The sequence below is a fragment of the Ochotona curzoniae genome, unplaced genomic scaffold (assembly GCF_017591425.1).
Source record: "Ochotona curzoniae isolate NIBS_2020 unplaced genomic scaffold, NIBS_Ocur_1.0 scaffold_1852, whole genome shotgun sequence".
Classification (NCBI taxonomy): domain Eukaryota; kingdom Metazoa; phylum Chordata; class Mammalia; order Lagomorpha; family Ochotonidae; genus Ochotona; species Ochotona curzoniae.
The window spans coordinates 3,116,781-3,142,187 of NW_024467087.1; positions in this window are offsets into that span (position 1 = coordinate 3,116,781).

Below are 25,407 nucleotides of genomic sequence, written 5' to 3' on the forward strand. Positions count from 1 at the left end.
CCAATTATTGGTTCTATGCACATGTATCTATGAAAAATAAAAACATTAACAACCATTCCAAACAAAACACACATGTGGGCACACACAGATTTGGAGAAGAAAAATGAAGTAGCTCTGGCTGGTTTTAGGAAGAAACAAAAACAGGTAAAACTGGGTTAGAGCATGGGGAGCCCTAACCCTATAACTTGACTCAATCGCTACGTGGCATGTAGTGGGTCTGAAGTCTCTTCATAATCTTACACTTGGTAAATATAATGAAAAATTATAGCACTTCAATGAAAGAAAAAAATCCAAATCAAAGAAATCCATCTGCCCATATCCTATGGAGCTCATAATAATAGTCTTTCCTACAAGGACACAGTAGTGAGAAGTTCAAAATAAGAAAAGATAATTTATTTGGTACATACATACCACTGAGGATGAGGAATTCTTCTGCATAAAAACTCAGCACGTGGTACCTCATTAGACAGGACATAGACTTAATCTAACTTGAAATAGATAAAAAAAGAAAGGATTCATATGAATCTCTCCAGCCTAGGGGCTTAATCTTAGAGCTTCTGAGTGTAATGAATGAGTTAACTAGGACAAGGGATTAATAACAAAGAAACAATTGCTTATGTTTTAAAACTGAAATATTACAGTAGCATGCTCATGTGTTTGGATAGAGTCAGGCTATGGTTTTTGGAGACAAAAGAGAATACAGGAAATTCATAGAAGCTGACTTTGAAAAGATAATTTCCAATCTTTTTGGAGTACAAATCCTTATCTTATTATTTTTCTTGGTTCCCTACGTGTCTTCTCTCTCAAAAATCTTGTGGATTTTTTTTCCTAAGAAACACAGAAATTGAAAATTAGTTCTGTGGCATGAACACGGTAAAAATATCCACCATGTTACATCAGTTAAATGGAGATCCTGGGGATATCAGACAATGGGAACTGAAAATGTCTCTGTTAACACTGAGATAAACAGCCATGACTACAGAGTAGTTAAGGAATCTATCTTAAAAACTAAACACAATAACAACAACCTAGAGAAGATTATTTTGGTGACCATATGAGGACAATCATCTCTACAAGAGAAAAAAATCATGTTTTCACTGCTGTAATCTGTCATATTTATAACAACAAATATATCTAATAGTCAAGGCTTATATTTGAAATTCACTACTCTTTGCAGCCTCAGTAATTGAGTTCAAGGCATGTTTTTATTGACTACATGGATGAAGACACAGAGCAATGGGTAAATGAACAAATGAAGAAATACAACTTCTATGGCGTTGTTTCAAAACTGTTTTTGATGTAAGTCAAAACTGTTTCAACACGTGTTATATTTTCCCAATAATGTCCCTCTCGTGTGGAAGACAGGTTGTATTTTGTATGACTATGCTGATAGCAGGTTTGAACTGATTTAAGTGTCTTATTCTAGCTTAAAAATTCCACATTTTTTCATGCATTTAACAAAATTTTGTTGAGACCCTCATAAGTGGCAGATACTGCCCCCATGCCAAAATGCTTCAGTAAATAAAATGGTTGCAATTCCTGCCTTCTTGGAGTTAGCATTTGAGAGGCAAGAGAGGCAACAAAATACCTCAGAATTTGACATAAATAACAACTCTGATAAAAAGCTTTGCGGAACAAGAATGTAATTCTGTAAGAGTCCCAACATAACTTAAGTTAATCATGGAAATAATGGGAAAAAAAATTTGAACTGAGATCTCTCAGTAATTGGCCAACGTATCTGTGGGGAAACATTCTGAGCACAAGGATGTAATAACTCACAGGAATAACGCACAGGATTGATGGAAAGGCTTCTAAATGAATACAACTTAGGAAGCGTCAAAGGGATGGAGAACAGGAAGTCCAGAAATAGTCTTGTACTGGGAATGGCCATAGACACATTTGCCACTTGAATATGTTAACTTTTAACAAGTTTCTCTTAGTCATTCTGCTCAAATTCCTAGAGCATTATATCGGTCTTGTTTTCAAGACGTGCTTGTCCCTTGCCTAATGAACAAAAGGGAATCTGATTGATGGCGCAGTCAGACTGTATTCAATGGGAAAGAAGAAATTTTTAAAAGGAACCTTGAAAAGTTACGTTGTAGTACCCATTTCTACTCCAAAAGAGAATTAGGACTCTCTTTTTGAAACGTGTAAATATTACCAGCATGACATGATACTAGATTTTCTCCCTTTACCATTACCTGCCACTTTGATACATTTAAATAGCAGAGCATTAATCTTGTAACTGTTAGTAAGGAAATATATTACTGTGTCAATTTGTGGAATAATAGCCAGAGTGGGGCTGGGAAGGGGGATAAGGAAACAGAGAGAAGAATATCTATCCCTAGAAAACCGTATCATGGTAATTAATCTATTTTATTTTTCAAGAAAACTGGAGATGGGATTAGCAAGTAGAAATGCATACAGGGCAGTTGAAAATAACAATGTCTACTACAGATCGCTGGGTCCACACAACAAAATTCTTGTGTGCCATTTTTATTTTTAAATTTATTTTTAAAGTATTATTTCTTTGAAAGGCAGAGGTAGACAGAGAGAGGGAGAGTGGATCTGGGTCAGCCAATACCATGAGCCAAGCATTCCATCCTGGTCTCCTACCTGATTGGCACAGGTCCAAGCACTTCAACCATCATTTGTCACATCCCTAGGCAAATTAATAGGGATCTGGATCAGAAGCAGAGTTCCCAGGGCTAAAACGTAAGCTTCAGCATGGGATGTCTGGTTTGTATGTTGCAGCTTAACTCAATGCAACATGATACTGCCCCTGTTTAAGCATGTTGAGTTTTATCATATGGGCAATAGTGAATTTGTAAAGACTTAAATAGAAGGAGGGGTGATGTGCTCAGGTTTACATTTTAGAAGGGCTCTTAAAACACTCTGTAAATTATGTGTTAGAATGGGACACTTTTACAGGTTGGAGAGAAGTCTAGCTAAAGAGAATGAGGATTCGGATTATCAGTGGAGCTGAGAAACTATTGGACTCAAAGGATGTCCAAGGTAGACTCTAAAAGACTTGAACATGGCTATGAAATGAGCTGTTTGGAAGAATTTCATGTTGGGCACAGATTCTCAATGACCTAAATATCAGTTTTGTTTGCATTAACAAGAAAATGTACACGAGTGTGGAAGAGAGCCTCATGAACTAGAGCTCACATGACTTATTTCACATAATTTATCCACTTGAAGGAAGCAGACCGCAAAATGGTTTTTAGGTGAAAGTGTGGCTTGGCCTGGAGATTCTCTACAAGAAGGCAGAACAATTACAACTATGGAGGCAGGTACCCGGTTTCATGCAAGAAATCATATGTTTTGTCTATAAAGCATGCAGATCTGCACTAAGCTAACAGTATAGAACTCTTCTGAGTGGATGGATTTTAAGCATCTGCTCTTCTCGATTAGAAGCCCAGCCATGAGAAGTAATGGTTAGACAATACACGTATGAATGTGCATGGGCAGCACTGAAGTAGTTACTATGTGCTAGGCACCATTTTAAGCTCTAATGCATCATTTCATCGAATTGTCACAAAATTATGAGCAAGTGCTTTATTTTTTCCTTTGCTACAGATAAGAATGCAGGTGAAATATAAAGAAGCTAATAAGTGGGAAAAGTTGCATCTCTACCATTCTCCAGGGACTGTAAATGACAGGCATTTTCCCTCATTTCATGTAGCACAATCCTCATAGGACAGTTTGTGAAGAATATTATCTCACATTTATTTTAAATATTAAGGAAACAGGGAACCTAGTGGGAAAGTGATTTGTCTGAACTTATTCAGAAAGTATGGTATTGTAATGGGGTTTGATATCAAATCCCTGACTGCGACGCTTGTGTTAGGTCCCAGGCTGCTTTCTCAGCATCCTGTGTGCCTTGACCATGGCACCCGTCTACCACCTCCGGATGAGTTACGAGGAGCCAGTTCCGTGCCAGGTACTGTGATGAGCAGTTTTGTGTATCAGCTGTGTTATAGTCCCAAGTGATTAAGCTGAACACTAATCCAAGTGTTGGAGTGAAGGTGTTTCATTCACATATGAACAAATGCCAGCATGTGTCCCGTGTGGCACTGATGAGAGTCCAATATGGACTAGATCGTCGTTACTTATGGCAGTAGCAATAACAGTGATAAAAGGGACACTGACAATCTCAGGTGATTACAAGCAGTCTCTTGTGGATGATTGATTAATGGATTACATTACAAGGTCTTATTGCAAAAGGTATAAATAATTAGGATGTACACGAAATTGCCATTTTTGAAGTACATCTGAAACATGATCTGCTAAATTGTTACAGCAACTGACCCTTTAGCAGAGCAAAGTCCTAGAAAAAGAGAGGAGCAGCAGGATATAGTGAGATGTCAACCTGACCTTAGTAACTTTTCTTGTTGGATTGGATGCTAATTATCTCTGTTTAGGTAATATGATGGCACACAGATCATCACAGCAAATACAGATAAAACTAATCGGAACCAGCTTGAGGTGGACATGAAAACCAAGTATCAATTGGGTTTAATTTTCTCACTTGGTTATTTCAGAATGAATGGGAAAACATAAAACAAAGCTCAGTAATAAATAGCATAAATCTCTTCTGTAATTCTTGCAAATCACAGAGAGATTTGAATCTATGCATTACATTTTAATTCACTATTCAAGGTTATAAATGACAGATTTTAAAAATACATTGAAACAGGCAGGAAGCAGACATTTGCTTTGTTGTCAGACCCTGCTGAGGGGAAAAGGTTAATTTATAAAGTATTGGCTCTGCTTTTATGCCAAGACATTCTTATAGCATTTGCTTTCTATTTCTTTAAAACGCATATATATTTTAAATACGGTTAATTTTAGACCCTCAGAATTTTGACCCACAGAAATCTTATTACAGAAGTCTATGTTGTAAAAGTTTAAAATATAAGGAAGTTTTGAAAAATGTTGTTTCACTGAATATATAACGTTGCAGAGACCTGGGTAGAGTTTATCCTTTGGGATTCTGTGTGTGTGTGTGTGTGTGTGTGTGTGTACACATGCATTGTGTATTCCTGCAACCATGTGCTTGTGTTTTAGAATTGTTGCATTTCAAAACCACATCTGCTCTAAATTCTTAAACACTGGGAATACATCCTTTGGCTTAAATGGTGGAGGGTTAGAAGTGCATTTGGATTTAGGCCAAGGGCCCTTCAGGGTCTTTGGCTGTAACAGAATTTCAGCCAACTGAACATTTCTCTTGTTGACTGAATGTCCTTTTTAGAAGAGTTTGTTGCATGAAAGTATGCCACTTTTTGTTATTGCTGTTGTGCTTCTTTCAGTACTGGCCTGGGTGACCTGCTTTCTGGAACATTCTATTGTTTCTAGTTGTAGGGTCAAAAGATGGTGGAGGAGGAAGGCACAGGTTTCATGCTTATGTATGAAGGAGAGGGCAGAATAAATTTTGAAAACTCCCTATGTCTAAATTGAGGCTTAGAAGATAAAAAAAAAAACCTTTTTACTCTTAAGTTTATCATTTAAAATAGTAACTTTTGAGCTCATGTTCTTGGCTCAGGAGGCTCCAAGAGTCACACCAACAAATTTGATTCTGCACTGAAGTTGACCGGTAAGAATACAATTTTGATACTATCTCTCAATGGTACCATTACAAAATGCCCCTTATGGTTAAAGAGATAGAAACCAACAGTTACATTTGACAGTCACTTTAAATGCTGGCATCTATCTGCTCAACAGCGGGGATTTCACTCTAACTTCATACTTTGTAGAGACATTATTTGTGTGCAATTTTATAAGTATATTTTTCTCATTTTGCATTGTGTAATATGTACAAAATCTCAAAGTTCAAACTATTGCTTATGTTGCTTGTAATTACAGTATGTAAATATGTTCTAATCACATACATTTGGAGTAGGGATAAGTGGGTCATTCAGATATTCAAAAGTGCCTTTTTTGTATTCCAGTTTCCACAGGTAACTAACCATCAAATTTAAAACCACTTTGATATATTTTTAATAGTTCCCATAAAAACATTGTATTTTTATTGTCTTTCTTCATTAAACAAAAATCTTCATTTGTTCCTTTAAAACAGATGGCCAGGCATCAAGTTATCCTTGTATTTATGACTCTGATGGGGTTCTGGAGTCTCCAGGTCAGAGTCCAGTCCATATTTGAATTTTATTCTCATAAAAAATTATGTGAGTCTCCTTTAGCACATGTTTATTTTTTCAAATCACACATTTTCCTTCTCTCTCTTGAGTCCCCATGTTTGTCTCCCTTCTGCTGTTGTTGCCCAGTTAATGGAACCATGGTGAGGGAGAAAATGTTCCTTGCACAGAAAATGCCAGGCCATTTTTGAACTTGGCAAACAAAATGGCACTGTGAGGTTATGTGTTTGGCAATATTACCGTGTCAAAAATCACATCATCTGATTTTTCTGGATATGTATGACAAACATATTACCCACAGAGCAAGCTGAAAATTAAGAAGCTTGTGTTTATGCTTTGGTATATAACTGATTGCTATCCGAAAATAGATTTCTCTTGGTTATGTCAATTGAAGAGGTTCTTCATGCAAAAAAAAAAAATTATCTTTGTAGCAACAAAGTGACAGCATTTGTATTTTGTTTCTTGATGGCAGTGGTGCATTTGTCACCTTTTGGAAGGTTGGCATTTTGTTTTTGTTTTAAATTGCAAGGGTAGCTTCCTTTGGACTTCACAGATCTCCCTAACTGAACTTTAAATAAACCTTTCCAGATGTAGAAGATAGAAAACAGCATGTTGTCATTCCAGCTTTTATTTTTATCAAAACAAATAATAGTTGGTGCTGACTAGTCAGCAACCAAGAATAACAAATTTTAAAAATTAAAAGCAAAGAAATGACCTATTGAGGAGGGACTAAGTTGGAGAATTACAAAATGACTGTCCTGGTTTGTCTGCTATGAGGCAAGAGTGTGGTCCAGGCAGCTGGGGATGTAGAACAGCTGGCACGATCCATGGTGCTAGTTTCTTACTCCTAACTGAGTTGGCGTACCTCATTGTCCATGCATTTGTTTTTCCCTGGCCAGGTTGTCAGACATTTATTCAACCAGTGCCTTCTCAATAACCAGTAATGGCAGATCTTTTCTCTTTCCTTTTTTTTTTTTTTTAAGATTTTAGACTATACCTTCTTTAAAGTTGTATGGATGTATGTTAGTATGTTATACTATTAAATCGCTTATTTCTGTCTAAAAACATTTTTAATCTTTAGTCAAATATGACATAAGTATTTTTAAAATGGTGACTAATTAGATGATCATTTAAACCCTGTCAGTATACAATCCAAGATGGCAGAGTGTAGAAAGGACTTGCAGATTTTGATCACGGGAAAAATGCTAGAAAAACTGGAGGAGTTCTGTTGCTAGATGACAGTATAGAGAGGTTCTACAGTAAGAAGTCAGACTCCATGGAGCAGCAAGAATTGCAGACACACAGCAGCTCACATGATTATTTCAATAGATACAGAGAAACCATTTTATATGATACAACAGCCTTTCAGGATAAAAATGGTAAGTAAACTGGGTATAGAAGGAACATTCCTCAACACATTTAAGGCAATATATGACAAAGCCAGTCAGCAGACCCGACACAATAGCTTAACAGCTAAAGTCCTCGCCTTGCATGCACCAGGATCATATATGGTCACTGGTTCATGTCTTGGTGACCCCACTTCCTATCCAGCTCCCTGCTTGTGGCCTGGGAAAGCAGCCGAGAACAGCCCAAAGCATTGGGACCCTGCACCCACATGGGAGACCCGGAAGAGGCTCCTGGCCCCTGGCTTCAAATTGGCTCAGCTCCAATCATTGTGGCCACTTGGGGAATGAATCATAAATGGAAGAACTTCCTCTCTGTCTCTACTTCTCTTTGTATATCTGGCTTTCCATTCATCAATCAATCAATCAATCAATCAAGAAAAAAAAAACACTGTCAGCATCATACTAAATGGAGGGGAAGTTGGAAATATTTCCATTAAAATCTGGTATCAGATAAGGATGACCACTTTTACCATTGTCGTTCAATATAGTTTTGCAAGTTCACTCTCATTCATTCATTCACTCAATTCTCTCACATTACAAATTTAAAAAAAGAAAAAAATCATTTAAATGCATATTCCTATTAGATATGTCTGAGGTGGTGCTTGAACCACACACCTGAGATCCTGGGTTTGACACCTAGTTCCAGTTCCTGAGTGCAGCCACCTGTCAATGTATATTCTGCAAGGCAGCGGGTGATGGTTCAGTTGATTGGGCCCTTGTATCAGAGTGGGAAAGGTGAATTGAGTTCCCATGCTTCTGGCTTCAGCATAGCCTGGCCCCAGTAGTTGCAGCATTTTTGGAGTGAGCTGGTGGATGAGAGCACTAAAAAATTTAAAATAATAGAAGTATTACTAATAGTTCAGGAGTGAGATCAGAGATTTTACAACACTATCATTCAATTAATATTAATGCTGCTGGGCCTTGAGCTACATTTTGAATAGTAAGGTTACAGGATGTAGGTAGATGAATAGATTTCTTTCCTTCAAGATACTTAGAATTTAGTTGGAAAAAAATGGGAAGATTGGGAAATTTGGTTTTTTTTCTTTTTAGTTGGGAAGGCAGATATACAGAGAGAAGGAAATATATAAGGAAAGATCCTCTGTCTGCTGGGTCAAACCTCAAGTGGCTGCAATGGCTGGAGCTGAACTGATTCAAAGCCAGGAGCCAGGAGCCCTTCCAGGTCTCCCATGTGGGTGCAGGGTCCTAAGGCCTTGGGCCATCCTCGACTGTTTTTCCAGGCCACAAGCAGGAAGCCACATGCAATGTGGAGCAGTATAAAAAGAGGCAGTAGGTCATGTTGGGTAAGCTGTGACTTTACCAAAACATATTGGATCAGTTGAGGAATCAGGAAATTGTGCTATTGAATGAGTCTGTATTGGAAATTTGAGCATAAGGAAAATTAATTCTCAGGAAAGGCAAATGAGAGCAACCTTGAAGGATGAGTTGGATTTCAGCAAATGAATACACGAGGATAAGGGCAACGGGCAGGATAACAACATGAGAAGATGCGTGAATGCAAGAGACCACTGTGCGTTTATAAAGAAGAGCCAGCACATCACCCCTCCGTGCCTGGCTGCTGAAGGGCACCAGCAATGAGAAATATGAGAGACAGGTTACCCAGTGACAGATTGTAAATGGCTTTAAATGCCATTCCAATTGGTTGAGTTTTATACTGGCAGATAATAAGTGGCTCTTAAAGGTTTTAGAGCAAAAGAATGATATGAGACATACTGGGAAGGAAAATTTGGTAATGGCTATAAAAATAGATGATTTTTTTCATCTTAGAATCATCACCTGCACATGATAACTTGTTAGAAATACAGGCATTCTGCAGACTTACCAAATTAGGAAAGGGGATAGGGGCACAGTGTACCATATTCAGTTAGGTAAGCCCTAATGGGAGTCGGATGCACTCCTAAGTGTGGGGAAACACTAATTGGAGCAATGCATCACCATTTTGACTCCATACTAAACTTAGCTGGGGAGCAAAAGGAAACCCTGGTGCAAAAATTCCTTACCATATCTACCATATCAGAAACAATTGAAGTGATGACACCTGGATATTGGCATTTTGTCAAGCATCTCAATCCACTTTAAAGGAAAAATCAAGCCTAAGCATGAGTGAATTGAGGCAGCAACTCTGGTGAGAATGGAGCTGAGGCAGAAACTGGGCAGAGAGCTGGCATCTGTTTTGGGTGTGTGTGTGTGTGTGTGTGTGTGTGTGTGTGTGTGTGTGTGTGTGTGTGTGAATATGGTTATTTTATTTTATATTGAATTGAATAAAAGTAGGTGAGAAGCCATGCATAGAATTACACCCACTTTCTTTATCTTGGGTGAACTTAAGAGGTAATTAAACAATAAAACAGGTTGCCAAAAAGCACTTTAATCTTATTTAAAAGAACAACAGTTTTCAACCTGTCTTTTTGTCCTGTAGGTGCTATTGGAACTGGGATGGGGATGCAGAAGTAATAATAAAATGTTAACCATTCCTCTTGCATCTGTATATTGGGAAAACAATTGAAAAATGCCTGTCCGTTTCCTTTGTCCATTTCTTCACTGCATTGTTTGCTTTGCTGTCATTGGGTTTCTGAAGTTCTGTGTAAATCCTGGATATTAGTCCCCTATCTTTGCGTAGTATGCAGAGTTTCTCCCATTCTGTTGGTTGCTTTTCACTTTGTTGATCATTTCCTTTGCTTCTTAGTTTGATGTAGTTCTATTTTTTTATTTTGGCTTTGACTGCATAGACTTTTGGTGTCGTTTATAAGAAGTCTTTACCATTTCCTGTATCTTGGAGAGTGATTTTTATGTTTTCCTTTAGTACTTTAATGGTTTCTGGATGTAGATTTAGGTCCTTTATCCATTTAGAGCTGATTTTTGTACAAGGTGACAGGTGAGGGTCTTTCATCTTACCTCTGAAGGCTGCTGCCAATGTCCCAACCGCACTTGTTGATGAGACCAGGTTTTTCCTGCATAATTTTCAGTGCTCTTGTTAAAGATTAGCTGGCTGAAAACATGTGGGCTCCCTTCGGGGGTTTCAGTCTGCTCCATTGTTCAGTCTGCTCTTCACTGTTTCTGTAGCAGTACCAGACTGTTTTGATGACCACTGCCCTGCAGTATGTCTCGAGGTCTGGAACTGTGATTCCTCCAGCTTGATTTCTATTCTTCAGGATAGCTTTGACTGGTTAGGTTTTATTAATAGTGTCTGTATTTTTAAAAAAAAAAAAGTAAAGAAGGACTGGGTCTTGTGGCATAAGTGGATGAAGATGCCACTTACTAAACACAAATCACACAGCAGAGCATTGCTTCTCAAACAGCTTGCTCCTCTTCTAATCCAGCTCCCTGCTAATGTAGCTGGAAAACAGCAGACAATGACTCAAGTCTATGAGTTTCTGTCATGCATGTGGGAGATTCAGATGAAATTCCTGGCTGCTGACTTTAGTCTTGCCCAATTCGAACACTTACAGTCATTTTGGAGAGTGAAGATGCAAATGGAAGATTCTCATTCATATTCTCTCTCCTCCCCTCCTTACACACACACACACACACGCACACACACACATCACTCTACATTTTGAATAAATATTTTAAAAATTAGTAAAAATGAGGAGTGCACAGCATGAAAATTTTTGTGCTGATAATTTAGATTTATTCAAGCTAGAAATGAATCCCTATTCCTTGGGCCTAGGGAGCTGGCAAAGCTGCCACATTACCAATGAAAGATAGGTCATGTTCAAAATCTGTCATTCATTAGAGCAATTGTACAAGGCAGCATTTCCTCACCACAGCAGCAAGTGGAGACAAATCAATAATTAGAACACATCTACTCCATCTCAGACCTAAAAATCTGCTTGAGATGCTTACTTTAGAAGGGCCTGGAATTTGAATGTATTCAGCCAGCATGGTTCAGAAACACCAAGCGTCAAAATTGTTTCCATAGAGTCTCACTTTGCTGCACAACCAAAACGCAGAAATCACTTATTTATAAAGTCTTGTCAATGAAGACTTATAGCAGGCTTACAGACTAAGTTTAGCCAAATACAAGCACATGGCAATTATCACTATAACCATGCTGAAACAAGCAAGAATTTCATAGAAAAATGAAAACAGATTTGGACAGTTATTGGTTGAAGTTTTCCTGATAATAGAATAGACCCTAAACTGGATCTTAAAAGTAAAAAATACACAATTAAAAATATAGCAGAGAATAAGAGACTATCAACAATGAAAACAGACATTTAACAATTAAAATGTAAAAAGATACTTAAACAAATCTGTAACTGCACATATTAAATAATTATTACCTCAGCAACAATAAATACAGCCAAAGAATGATAAAGTATTAATCTGAACAAAATTATCCAGAATGAGACATAGAATAATCAAAAAGACCAAAAAAAAGATAAAATATGGAACATAGTATGCGATTATTTGGCATAGATCTTGCTAGACTTCCAAAAGAAAAAACTGGACCAAACTGAAGAGAGGCAGTATGCAAAGAAATAATTGCTAAGAAGTTTCCAAAACCAGCTAAATATTATGCTTTGCAATTGCTGGAAGGATAATTCCTAAATAGGAATAAAATAATATAAATCTGTACCTAGAGATGTCATACAACAAACAAAATAAAAAATAAAACCTTAAAAGAAGCCTGCGAAATACCAGCATTAGAAGTCAATGCAAAATGGAATGAAAAATTTCAATATACTAAAACAATTCTTATATGCAGAAAAATATAATGGAGGGACAATACAGTTGTTTAAAAATAAACAAAAATAGACCTTGTTATCAATGGAGTCTCAAGAATGGAGAGTCTAAAAGACATTTCAACCTCAAAATGTCACTAATTACATTAAATATAAATAAATAAACTTTCAGTTCAAAGAAGAAAATTGTTCATCTGATTTTTTTTTAAATGTATCTGTTAGCTACCAGAGAAATGATGAACAAGTAAGGTGACAGGAAGAGCTAATTAACGGAAGCGATAAAGCTATATCATGCCAATGTTACCTCAGAGAATAATGGAATTGCTCATAGATATCAGATGAAATCAAATTTAAGGGAAAAAAATAGACGGTGTGTCATTTCAAGGCGGCCTGGCTCCGGATTGGCGCAGCACTGGCCGTTGCGCTCACTTGGGGAGTGGACCAGCGGACAGAAGATCTTCCTCTCTGTCTCTCTTTCTCTCTGTATTTCTGACGTTGCAATAAAAAAAATAAATCTTAATAAAATAAATAAAGGACTTTCCAACAAAAACAAATATTTAAAAAAATAAAAAGGAAATACAAATAAGTAGATTGACACCAAATCTAGAGTGCTCAACAATGATTGAGAGTTTATTAAGTTTTTTTTTTTTAAGATTTTTTTTATGGGATGGGAAGCAGGGATGCTGAATTAGAACTGGTGTCCATACGTGATCCTCACCTGTGCAAAGCAAGGACTTTAGCCACTAAGTTACCGCACCAGGCCCGAGAGTATGTTCAGATTTTACAAATAAAACAAAATTATTACGGAAAGCAATGGAAAATATATTTAAAAATATTCTAAGTAGTGTTTGCTCTGTGGAGAAGGAGAAGGCATAGCAAGGATGAAAGTGGTATATGGGAAACATTACTAATGTGTAATGTCTGTTTCTCAAGCTTCAAAGCGGATATATGTTCATCACAATTTTCCTTGTACTGTCTATAAAAATATATATGCACATATGCATACCTGTCTACTTATTTGTATCTGCTAAGTATTTCATAACACAAACATACAGAAAGCTAATTATACAGAGAAGGGAAGTGATCATTTGTGCAGGGTAAGTGGTCCACTTCCAAAACGGCCTTAAGCGCGGCAGCCTAGCTGGTCCGAAGGCAGGAGGCAGGAGCTACTTCTGGGTCTCCCACATAGGTGTGAGGACCAAATGACTTGAACCATCTTCCACTGATTTTCCAGGCCATTAGCAGAAAGCTAGATCAGAAGTGAAGCAGCTGGGATTTGAATCAGATACTGACACCAAAAGCAGAGGCTTAGCTTGTTACACTACAGTGCTGTCCCTTTAACTCCAAATATAAATCATAGTAACCTTTTAACTATCATTTGTTGAGTGCCAACCACGTAGTTACATGTTTTACTGCTACGTTTACAGGTTTATATGTTTTACTACTACGTTTATCTTATAGGTGAAAAAATTGAAGATCAGAATTTCAGCAGTTTGCCCTAGATCATGCAACTGATTATATGAATTAATAGAATTAATAGGAGCTAGAAATAGAGCTAGCATTCAAACCCAGCTCACTGTGACTTCAAAACGTGTGTGCTTATCCCTGTACTCTGCCTCTCTTCTCATCATGCACATCTTTTTATGCGATTTTCATGTGCTATTTTTCCTGCTTTTATCACTGTTAACCTGCCCCATGATTCCAATGAATAGAGATTATGGGCTCAGAGGCATGAGGAAATATCATATTAATATGCAAGAGCGTGTCTAATTCTGACTTCTTTAGTGTTACCAAGAAAAATTGCGAGAGAGGAAAATTATGCCATGTCAAAGTGGCAAACAAACAAACAAAAAAGTCAGGAATTTATCCCAAAGTCCTCTAGGTTCTTTCACAAAGCAGGCTATGGTACCATGACACGTAAAATGGGCACATAAACATTCTAGCAAGAAAGATCTCCAACTCAATCCTTGCCCCTGTTCCAAAATGCTCAACATTTACTTTGAATTCTTCCTATATAACATAGACAGCTGGATTCCCCTCAATCCTTATGTGACTAAACTGTGATGGAAGTTTGAAACACACAAAGGTGTAATAACAGTATGCTGAAGTCAAGCCATACTTTACAATCCAGACATCAAAGTGAACACTGGATAATGAATGGCTTGTCAGAATCTGTCTTATTCTTGGTTGAAAACAATCCTTCAATAAAGAAATAATACATATTACATAAGACACTTATTTAACTGGGATCTCAATCTCTCTTCCTGGAGGATGAATTATTAAGATGGTTTTGATAATCAAAGAGTTCATTGTTTTTTTTTTCCTAACTGCTGTCTTTAATAACAGTGCTTCATCAACTAATGGCACGTCTCTTAGTTTTCATATAATTAAGAATAAAATTTGAGACTACACAAGACAGAAATCAGGTAATAATACAGGAAATACTGATTATTTTTCTGGCTCTGGACTAGTTTTACTCCTGATTTTTTTTTATATTTCCAGACCAGAATTGGAATGAATAAGCAAACAGGAAAAAGCCTTAATTGACAATATAATGCCCACAAGCATCAACAGATGTGATCCCTTGTAATGAAGCATGTGGGTCTAATTTGGCATCACTAACCACTTGGAAGATCTCCTTGCTGAGTTCTTGCAGGCTATCCTTCTGAACCTATGTTTGGCTGGCACCTGTGCCCTGTTGAAACTGGCATACCAACCCTATGGGTGGGCACAGTGCCATTCTACCAGATGGCCATGAGAGTTATCATGCCAAAGAACTATTATTGTTTCTAGCAAGTTCAACTCAACAGCAATTGGTGTCTGCTAAAAAATGACAAAATGGTGGTTTCCCTTTCTGTGGAGGATAAACTATGACCTGAATCTGACATATTCGAAATTGGTTTGCATGAGTCATTTCACATACTAAATGAAGGCCTATCAAGGAAAAAATTACACTTCAACTATGGCATGACCCTACTAAGGATCCACTGAAAAGAAAGAACAATGTTGTCTCTAGGTGGTAGAATACATCCCAACATCCTTATCTCTTACAGCTATTGAACAATTCAAACCCAACTGTAGTTACAAGTAATATTTTTAGAGTGAACTATCTGTGTGGTCAAGTACCTAGGACTATTTCCATTTTTAAGACACACTTATACCACTAACAAAGGAATGTAGTTCAGAAACATGTATTTTTTGAAATTAAGCATTCACGGTAAAAACACACATTTAAGTGTCATCTCTGTGGCATAGCAAGTTAACCACCACCTATAGTGGTGCTGTCTCAAGTCCTGGCTGCTCCACTCGCAGTCCAGATTCCTGCTAATATACCTGAAAATAAATTGAGCACCACCACCCACATGAGAGACCTGGAAGAAGAACCTAGCTTCAGACAGGTCAGGCACCAATCAATGCACCCATTTAAGGAGTGAATCAATGGAAGGAAGATCTCTCTCTCTCTCCCTTTCTTGTTCTCTCTCTCTCTGTCTTTCAAATAAATAAATAAATCTTTAAAAATAAAATAGAAAACATTTATAATGATTGAGAAAGTTATATATCAAGCCCAGCAGATGAAGTGTTTTTTTTTTATGTTAAAAGTTATCATCATGCAGAACCAAAATAATTCTGAAAGGATTGAGGCATAACTAGTGCCCCAAATTGGGGTGGAATACCATGAAGATTGGAGGGAATATGGGAAGGTTAGGAGTAGCTGAAGAAGCCAATGATGAGCCCCTTCAACACTGAATATTATACAGGCCTATTTAGGGTTATCTGAAGGAAAAATAAAGGGAGCTTACCTTTATGAACACCTGCTATGTGTCAAGCACTGTGGAATACACATATAGGTAGTCATCACCACATATAATTTGAATACACATGAACTTCAGTTATTCTAATTTAAAGAACACCATTACCCTAACAACAGAGTACTAATTTCACTTAGCCCAGTAGACGGATTAACAGTGAGTAACTGCATAAGCCACAACCTTCATTTCTGGCTGTTCAATACATATATGATCAGTTCAACACATATATGATCAGTCCCATCATCCCAATCATCTCATCATCCCAATCATCAGCCCCATCATCCCATCATCCCAGTGATTGATCATTGAGCATTATTATTCAGTTCTGGCACATGTATTATTGTATGCAGTGTGTTGCCTCCTTGTCTCTCAATGATGAATCCATCTGACATTTTACAAAAATGGGTAATTGAAACACAAAAAATCAAAGTGTAGTAGAGCAACAATAAGTGATAATGCTGGAAGTGAAAGCTGAATCAAACATAAACATAGGTATTGAAGAAACACTTCCATTTGACCATGGCACTGTGGACACTAACCCTAGATATGAAGACCAAGGGACTTAGTGAAAGAGAAAAATAAAATGGGAAAGAAGCTGTAAGACAAGAAGTACAAGGTCCCAGAAGAAGTGATGCTGGCAAACATCTTCACAGTTAGATTCTTACAGCTCACAAAATTGAAAAGCGAAAAGATAAAATATTAGAAAATGATTAAGTTAGAAAGGAGTATGGCAATTCTGCAAGACAGAGAAAACTGGCTCTGTAACATATTATGGTTATAGAAGAAGGCAAAAACCATTTTAAAATAGTGTTGATACAATCTAGTGTTTTAAACTATAGTATACTAAGTAAACATTGGTTTTGTAACTCTATTTTATTTCCTTATATATTTGTAACTGACAGTGGAAGAGTTTGAGACATCTTCCCCAAAATTTTAAAGGTCAAAAAACAATTGAAATTTGTGCCATTAATCATTTAAATCATTTTACATGGTTTCATTCATACTAGGTGCTCATTTTTCTAGAAGTTCTGTTCAAAGCTTAAAATGAACTTTTGAGAACCACAACAATCCTGAAGCATAAACATACAGTTTAACATTCACAACCGAAGAACAGAGGAGTAAAATAAAGCATTAAACTTGATGTCAGCTTGGAGATACCAGAGCTGCATATGAAGCACTTAGGAAACAGTAGATCTTCAAGGTAATTTAACATCACATAGGATGTACTTTCAAAGCTATGCTTTTTCCGCCAGGTGCCACAGCTTCTTAAATTAAATTTGAGTATTTGATTTGGTACATCCTCAAATTAGAAATTAGTATATGTGATAATTAGTATATAATATAGAAAATAAATGTTGTTTGATATATTTTTCCAAAAGATAGCAAGATAAAATTTTTTTTCTTAAATTTCAACTAACCTGAAAACTTGCATATGAAATGGAATCCAAAGACACATTGCTAGTTTAAATTATACCTGATACTTTACAGGAAAATTTAAGTCTGGTGAATCAAAGATACAATAATAAAAATTTTTTTCCAATATGGTTACAAAAGAAAATATAGCTGCTTTTTAATTGGGGGAGGGGATGCTTGACATGTCATAAGAATCAGAAACCTTTAAAGTCTTGAAAATTTGACTATATAAAACCTTAGGCGTTTAGCAATTGTCTTAGCATTCAGAAAACCAGTTAAGATGTCCACATTCCACATCAGAGTGCCTGGTCAAAACCCATCTACAGATCCTGACACTGAGAAGTAGTGGTGATAGCTCAAGTAATTGGGTTCCTAACACCCACACAAGAGGCCTGAACTGTGTTTCCTGGCTATTTACAGCCATTTGGGCAATGAACTAGCAGATGGAAGAACTCTTCCTCTCCTCTCTCAAAAAAGAAATAAAATAATTTTTAAATGCTTAAAACTAAAAATAACACATAGTTTATTTTTAAAACCGGAAATAAAGGTTAAGGAAAGATAATAAGCAAAGAGAAGAGTTTTAAAGAGAAAGAAACATATTTCATTCCTCACATACAGTGAGATATTACAAATTAAAATTTAAAAATAAAAAAGGGTTAGAAAAAATGGCACAGGACATGTTATGAAATAAGAAATCCCCCAGTTGTAGGCATCTGCCTAGGTTGTATTGTACCCAGGCAAGTGTTACATGGCTGGGAGAAAAGCAGTTAATAGCCAGTGGGCATCCTGGGCCTGGTTAATGCCAAATTTGCATTAACTATACTTGAATGCCAGCATAGTTGCCTATTCTGTTTATTATTATTACTATTTCTGTTTTTAAGGCATATGGGAAGCAGCCACTGGCATAGCAGCAGACGGAGTTGGGAGACCTATACATGAGTGTGTATGGGCCCTGGGTAGGCAGGCAGGGGCCCAGGCTGGCACAGTACACTACAAGAGAACCAGGCTTGGGAATCTGCCAGGAAAGGAGGTGGGCCAAGTCAGGGTGGGCCAACACTGTTGTGTGTGTGATCTGCCACTGGGATATGACTTGGTAGAGGAGCTTGAAGAATTCCTTTGTCAGGAAGCAGTTCCCGTAAGCAAACACAAGAACCAAGGCTTGGAGCAGCCCAGATCAGGCCAGATTACAGTATCTGCCAACATATGCATCTGTCACGTTTAGGGATGGGCCAGGGTGGTCCAGTTCATAGCACCCACTGGCAGATGTGATAACCAGGACAGGGTGCAGGACAAGCTGAATTGGGCCATAATACCAGCCTGTTCACATTAGAGACAAAACTGGGGGTTGGCTGGGCTGCGTTAGGCGGCAGCATCCACCAGCATGAGCTAGAACTTGGGGTAGGCCAGGATGAGCAACACTGCAACATTTGCAGGTGAATACTGAGGTGAGGCAAGCCATGCCAGTCTGGGCTACAGCTCCTACCAGCAACCCCAGGATGGGGGTTGAGACCAGTAGGGGAGCTGCGGGGGCTCCACTGCTGCCCACTGCTCCCACTGGTGAGCATGACAGACTGGGAGCAGACCATGCTGGGCAGTTACAAGGCCCATTGGCCTGCATGTGAGCTGGTTTAGGAGGAGAGCCATGTTGGGTTAAGTGACCACATCCACTGGTGCACTCATGGGCCAGATAAGTGCATGTTGGTTGGGTTTTGCCACAGAGTCAGCCAGTAGGTCCTGGTATGGAGCAAGTCCTATCAGGATAGACCATAGAACCTCCTGGAAAATGCAAGACACAGGGATGAGAGTAGGCCTAGTAGGGAAATTGTGGGCATCCCTCTGATGGGCTACAACTCCCACTGGTGAGAATGAGAACCAGGGCTGGGGGTGGACCTGGCTGGATAGGCAATAGCAACTGGTAGCATGAGTGTGGACTGGATAGTGGGGTTGACTGAGTTGAGCTAGGCTTCACTGCCCATTGATGTGCACAAGAGCCAAATGGTATGTGGGACAGACTGGACCAGTCTGCTGCACATACTGGCATGCACAGGAATCAGGACTGATGGTGGTCCTTGTGGGAGTTATTGGGAGTTGCTCCGATTAAGCTGCAGTTCCTACTGCTGTGCATGAGTCCTGAGCGTGTGGTTGGAAGGGTTAGGCTGGGCCACAGCATCCATTGGTTTGAATATGAGATGGGGCTAGAGATAGAACTGACCAGGTGACTGCAACCAACATGTGTGTCAGCTGATATGGGTGATGGACTAAGCTGGACCCCACACTGGTTAGCACACACAGGAGTCAGATTTGAGTCAACTCTGGTGAGGTCTCTTTGAGGACCCCCAAACTGGATCACTGGACTCTACTCCAACTATGGGGAAAATCACAGGATATCTGGTTTGACGGTAGAATGCATGTGTCAGAACTGGGTTTCCTTGGTTGCTGAAGCCCATGTAGTGGATGGTGTGACTAGATGCTCATAGGGAACATGACAACCAGTTCATTGAGATCTGCAGAAGATGTCTAGTACCATGAATGGTGGAATAAGTTGAACAGATCTCTCAGCCAAGCTTTGACAGTAAGTATCTAAGTGAATCGAGACTCTAACATGGACTATGTCAGCACACGGACCTTGAAAGAATTTCCTCAACCTTGAAGCAATGAAATCATCAGCATCTTAGAACTATTGAAACCACTTAAGCAGTATCCTCAGAATATGCTCCACATTGGGGACCCTGGGTGGCACTGGGTGGCCATCCCCCATTCCCGGGTACTGATGTGGCTGAGGTGATTGAAATTCCCTATCCCCTTTTTCCCCAAGATATGGGAAGAAAAAAGGAGATTGGAGGCAGATGTCTCATCCACTTTCCTCAATTCTTAAACCCTCCCCACCATAACTGGTGGTCCACATGGGCATGCATCCCTCTCAACTACATAAACATCATTAAAAATAAAGTGAAGTTATTATGAAAAGAAAAAAATAAGAAAGCAAATGACAATGATGCCAATTTTTTTTTTGTTCCATGGAAATACCTGTGTTTGTAACCTATTTAAGTGTTTTTGGTGATAGCAAGTTACAAAATTAAATATACAGCATGCTACCATTTCTGTAAAATATATGTATGCTCTGATTTTCCACTGATCTATAGCAGTTTATATATACATACATATATGTTATATATATACATACACACATATATATATCTTGGTAATAGTACAAATTTGCAATACACATGCTATTGTTGAAAATTCTTCTAATACTTTGCCCAAATCATAAACTCACTCATTTCAATGGATGAACAATAATGTCATTAAACACAGGTTTTAGAATAGAGAAAAAACAGAAAAGCCATATAATTACAAGTAAGATATTCAAGCTACACAAGGTCAGCAGCACATAAACTAATCTAAATATTCATTTCAAATGTTCATCTAAACTAACAAGCCTCTTCTGCTACCTATGAGCCATTCTTAAGTTTTGGGGATTATGAGAGAGGATGGCATAGGACAAGGTTAGAAATGACAGTTTGTTCAAAGTGTGCCATATGTGACAAGGCATGGCAGCACAATGAAGCTTCGGTGTAGCTTGAGTTTTGAGAGTTGTAGCTTAAGGAATGATGATGAATGGGGGCCCGGAAGCGTGGCCTAGTGGCTAAAGTCCTCACCTTGAACATGCCGGGATCCCATATGGGTGCCAGTTCTAATCCCAGCGGCTCTGCTTCCCATGCAGCTCCCTGCTTGTGGCCTGGGAAAGCAGTCAAGGACGGCCCAAACCCTTTGGACCCTGCACCCATGTGGGAGACCTGGAGGAAGTTCCTGGCTCCTGGCTCCGAATCGGCATAGCACTGGCCATTGCGCTGACTTGGGGAGTGAATCATCAGATGGAAGATATTCCTCTCTGTCTCTCCTCCTCTCTGTCTCTCCTCCTCTCTGTATATCTGACTTTGTAATAAAAATAAATAAATCTTGAAAAAAAAAAGGAATGATGAGTGAGAAAACTGCTGTCAGGAGGGCCATGGCAAGATAAGGCATGGCTAGAAGATAACTATATATATAGTTATATATATATATATATATATATATATACTATAAAAAATTTATCATCTCACATATTATTTATAACATTAGATATGTCTGATAATATTTACAATGAATCCAAAGATTTTTTTTAAAAAGCAAAACTCAAATATTGCTAAAAATAAAATTATATATATATATATATATAAAAGAGCACTTCCAATCAATGAAACTGTTGGACATGTGTAGACAACAGGATGCTGGACATTCTGTACCAGCAATGTTGGGGCACACTTAAATAACTGACTGATAGAATCACGACTCCTTATGAAGGACTATACTATTGTAGCAATGTGGGGAAAATCAGTTGGGGGGGTGAGAATTTGGTGGGGGGAACCCAGACTCTGCGGCATTGTACCATAAAATTCAAAAATTCAAAATAAAAATTCAAAAGAGCACTGAAATAACATACAATATAAGGACACAAGACAAGCAAGATTGCCCTAAAAATGTGTGAGAAATTTTGAATGGGTTCTTTCTCTTCATTTAGCTTAAGACATGTTTATTCAATTTCATGGATATGTATTTTAACACACTAATGTGTTAATATATCATGACATTTTCAATTCAAACCGAGAGACTCGGCTGGGAGTGTGGTTTAGTACTCTACAGAACAACTGCAGATTCTACTCATGCAAGCAAATCCAAAAGCATGCTCCTGCTTTCAGTGTAACCCATACAGCCAAACTGCAAACTGCTAGGAAATAGAACAATCCGAGCTAAGACCTGAAAAGGAAGCAAAAAAGAAAAAAAGTGCCAGAAATGAAACCACACTTTGTCCTTCAGTGAGATTCACTTACAAGATATGGCAGAGAAATGGCCCTAACAGACCCTGTAACAGGAAAGATTCATGTAGATAATTGGATTATCATCCTATGTGTATAGTCAATGCCATAACATTTTGACTGCCACATATAATCTTTTATTAACAGTCATCACACTTTAAAAATAATTGCTGCCTTCCAATAAGGATCGGTTATAAGGCAATCAGGTTATATAGCTATTTTCCATTCCACCAAAACCCAAGGTCATTGTCCTTTATACGATACACACATTGGGGCGAAGGGGGTGCTGAATTCTAAGCCAGTGGCCTTTGTATGTTAAACTTTGTTAAGAATATCATATGTCATACTTACCTGGCAGGGGAAATACCATGATCACAAAGAATGTCATATGTAGCATTAAGCCAAAAGACATCAGTTGTAGACAAGCATCCTTAACACTATGGAAAGAAATTAATTCATCTAAATCTAAAACAATTGCTTCCTTGATGAAACCTCAAATACTAATTCAACTAGAGAAGAAAGATGCTACCAGCAAATTATAGTTCTATGATTTTTCTTCTAAAATTAATTTTAATTGGTAAATTCAATTGATATTTATAATCTACAACACAGTATTGCAACATAGTGCACAGGTACGTCTTCTGTTTGTTTTCTAATCAGGGTTCCAAAAGAGGAATTTTTTTTAAATTACCCCCAGGCAACAAAAACAACAACAAAAAAAAAACCCACATAGTACAGAGAGGATGAACAAGACTTTGGATAGACTAAAATGTGCCTTCCCAAGGTGCATACTGAAAACCTAGTGTCAGCTCATGAACATTAACTCAAGTTTTCATTCTGTGCTCCAAATTAACATGATGTTCTTTCATTAGGCTAGAAAGTACTGACATAAATCAAACAAGAATAGAGCCTTTTCCCAAATAATAAGAAACACGATAGAGTAGGAAGGCACCAAATTAGCTACAAATTTTCCATCTCATTGTTTTCTGTAAAATAAAATTTTATAACGAACATGCTCCATACAAGCTGTGCTAGTAGGTCTTGCTTCCAAAACCACTCACAGAGCAGTAATAAAAACCAAGCATGAACTCTAGGACATCTGCTATGGCATTGTTATCAAATGCAATCATTTTGGTCACAAATCTATAGTTGCTTCAACTTTTTGTTGAAATATTAGTTTGTCTGCAGAATCTCCAGTCTGGCATGCAAGGACTGACAGATGCTCTGATTTTACCTCATCTTCAACTTACACGGCTTCTCATTATACTAGCTATCACTCGGCAAACTATTCCTCTGCTCTGGAAGGCAGACAGAATGCCATCTGTCTCTTCACGGCTATCAAACGAGTGCTGCAGTGTGTGAAACTCAGCCCCCAAACGGGAAGTGGAGGGAGCTGCACACCATCCGAATGCTATTACAAATTACATGTTTATATATACATATTTATATATTTCTATGCATATGCATAGGTGCATATTATATACATTATATCCATATATATATGCATATCCATATACATATATTATGTGAGGACTCACTACTTTTTTCAGTTGATTCCATGATATTATGGAATTTCAACAAAAAGGCACATCTCACCTTATCTATTTGTAACCCATGCAATATATAACATCTGACAGTGGCAAGCATACAAGAGTGCTGTGCTCCCCAAGCAAAAGATTCAAAGGCCATTCTGCAACGAAAAGCAAATTGGAGCATCACTGAACAAAGCAAACTAGGTTCAGAGACAATGGAAAGCAGGAAAGGAGGAAAAGCCTCAATGGAAATAGAAGTACAAATTGATTTCAACTGGGGCTTATACTCCTGCCAATCGCGTGGTGGGTAGACAAGAAAGGGGAGAGGGTTGGAAGCTGGATCCACAGAAAACCTCAAATGGCTCTGACAGTTTGATCAGTACCAATGCTTAGAGTGTGACTAGGAAAGTGCCAGCGGTAACTACAAAGCAGCATTATCAGTCTCCTTGTCTGGAACATAATGTGCAATTTGAACTCTGTTTGTGACAGCATGTTTTTTGATTCCGTTACATCTATAGATCTGAAGCACAAAAATGGAAAAGAACATTCAGCCTGGAGAGGAATTTTACACTTCAAGAAGTTCAAGGAGCTCTTTAAAGGCAATGTTTTCTTCAGCAGAGGCTCGAGAGATCAAGATCAGTCATATTGAGGATCTTGAGATTTGGAGATTGTGACTTAGCAGATATTCAGCCCTATACTCCTGAATCTCTTGACATTTCAAGTTGCCTGCTCAGGACCAAGAGTATGTTGTTGCTAGCAATTGATAGGCACCCAAGTCCTTCTGGCATTCATATAAAGATGTTGCTATTTCAAACTAAGTCTTCATCTGAACCCCTAACCCCAGACATCTGTGCAAAACAAACAAAAAAAGAAATCAGAATGAATGCTGTTTTCCTACTTTGAATCTGTTTACACAAGCTTTTGATGAATTTTATAGCTTGTATGAAATGAGATTCTGAAAACCTTATATGAGAGCTAGCAGTCCAATTCCCCCATAGGTCAATTCACTTCACTCTGTCCATGTCACAACTACATGCCATTCCCTTAACTCATTGAACCATTTGGCAAATGATGCCGTCACATACAAGAGGCAAGGACAAAAGATATCCATTCTTGAAGACTAACAAGTAATGATCAAGAATCAGGAGGACCATCTATGTATGCACAGAACACACAGTTATTTTTGCTAGCCTCTCCACATTCCTCACTGAACTTCCTTTGAAAGCGTTACTTCAGTCAAAAGTTGTCTGGGTCACTGCAGTTACCTGGATAATATGTTGCTGTAAGCTCCAATGATTTATTGTGTTGCTATTCAATTTTATCTGACCAAGACCACAGAAACCATTTCAATAAACCTTTCTCTACTCAAATGAGTATCTCAAAAAACAAGACCTTTGTGCAGGACTTCAAACCCATCTCTGCATTAAATATGTCCCAGACAAACACTGTTCCAACTCAAGGAAGCCATGTGAGTTGGCAGGATCATCTGTAAGAGCATTTGGCCACACCCTGCCATATTCTCACAAGATA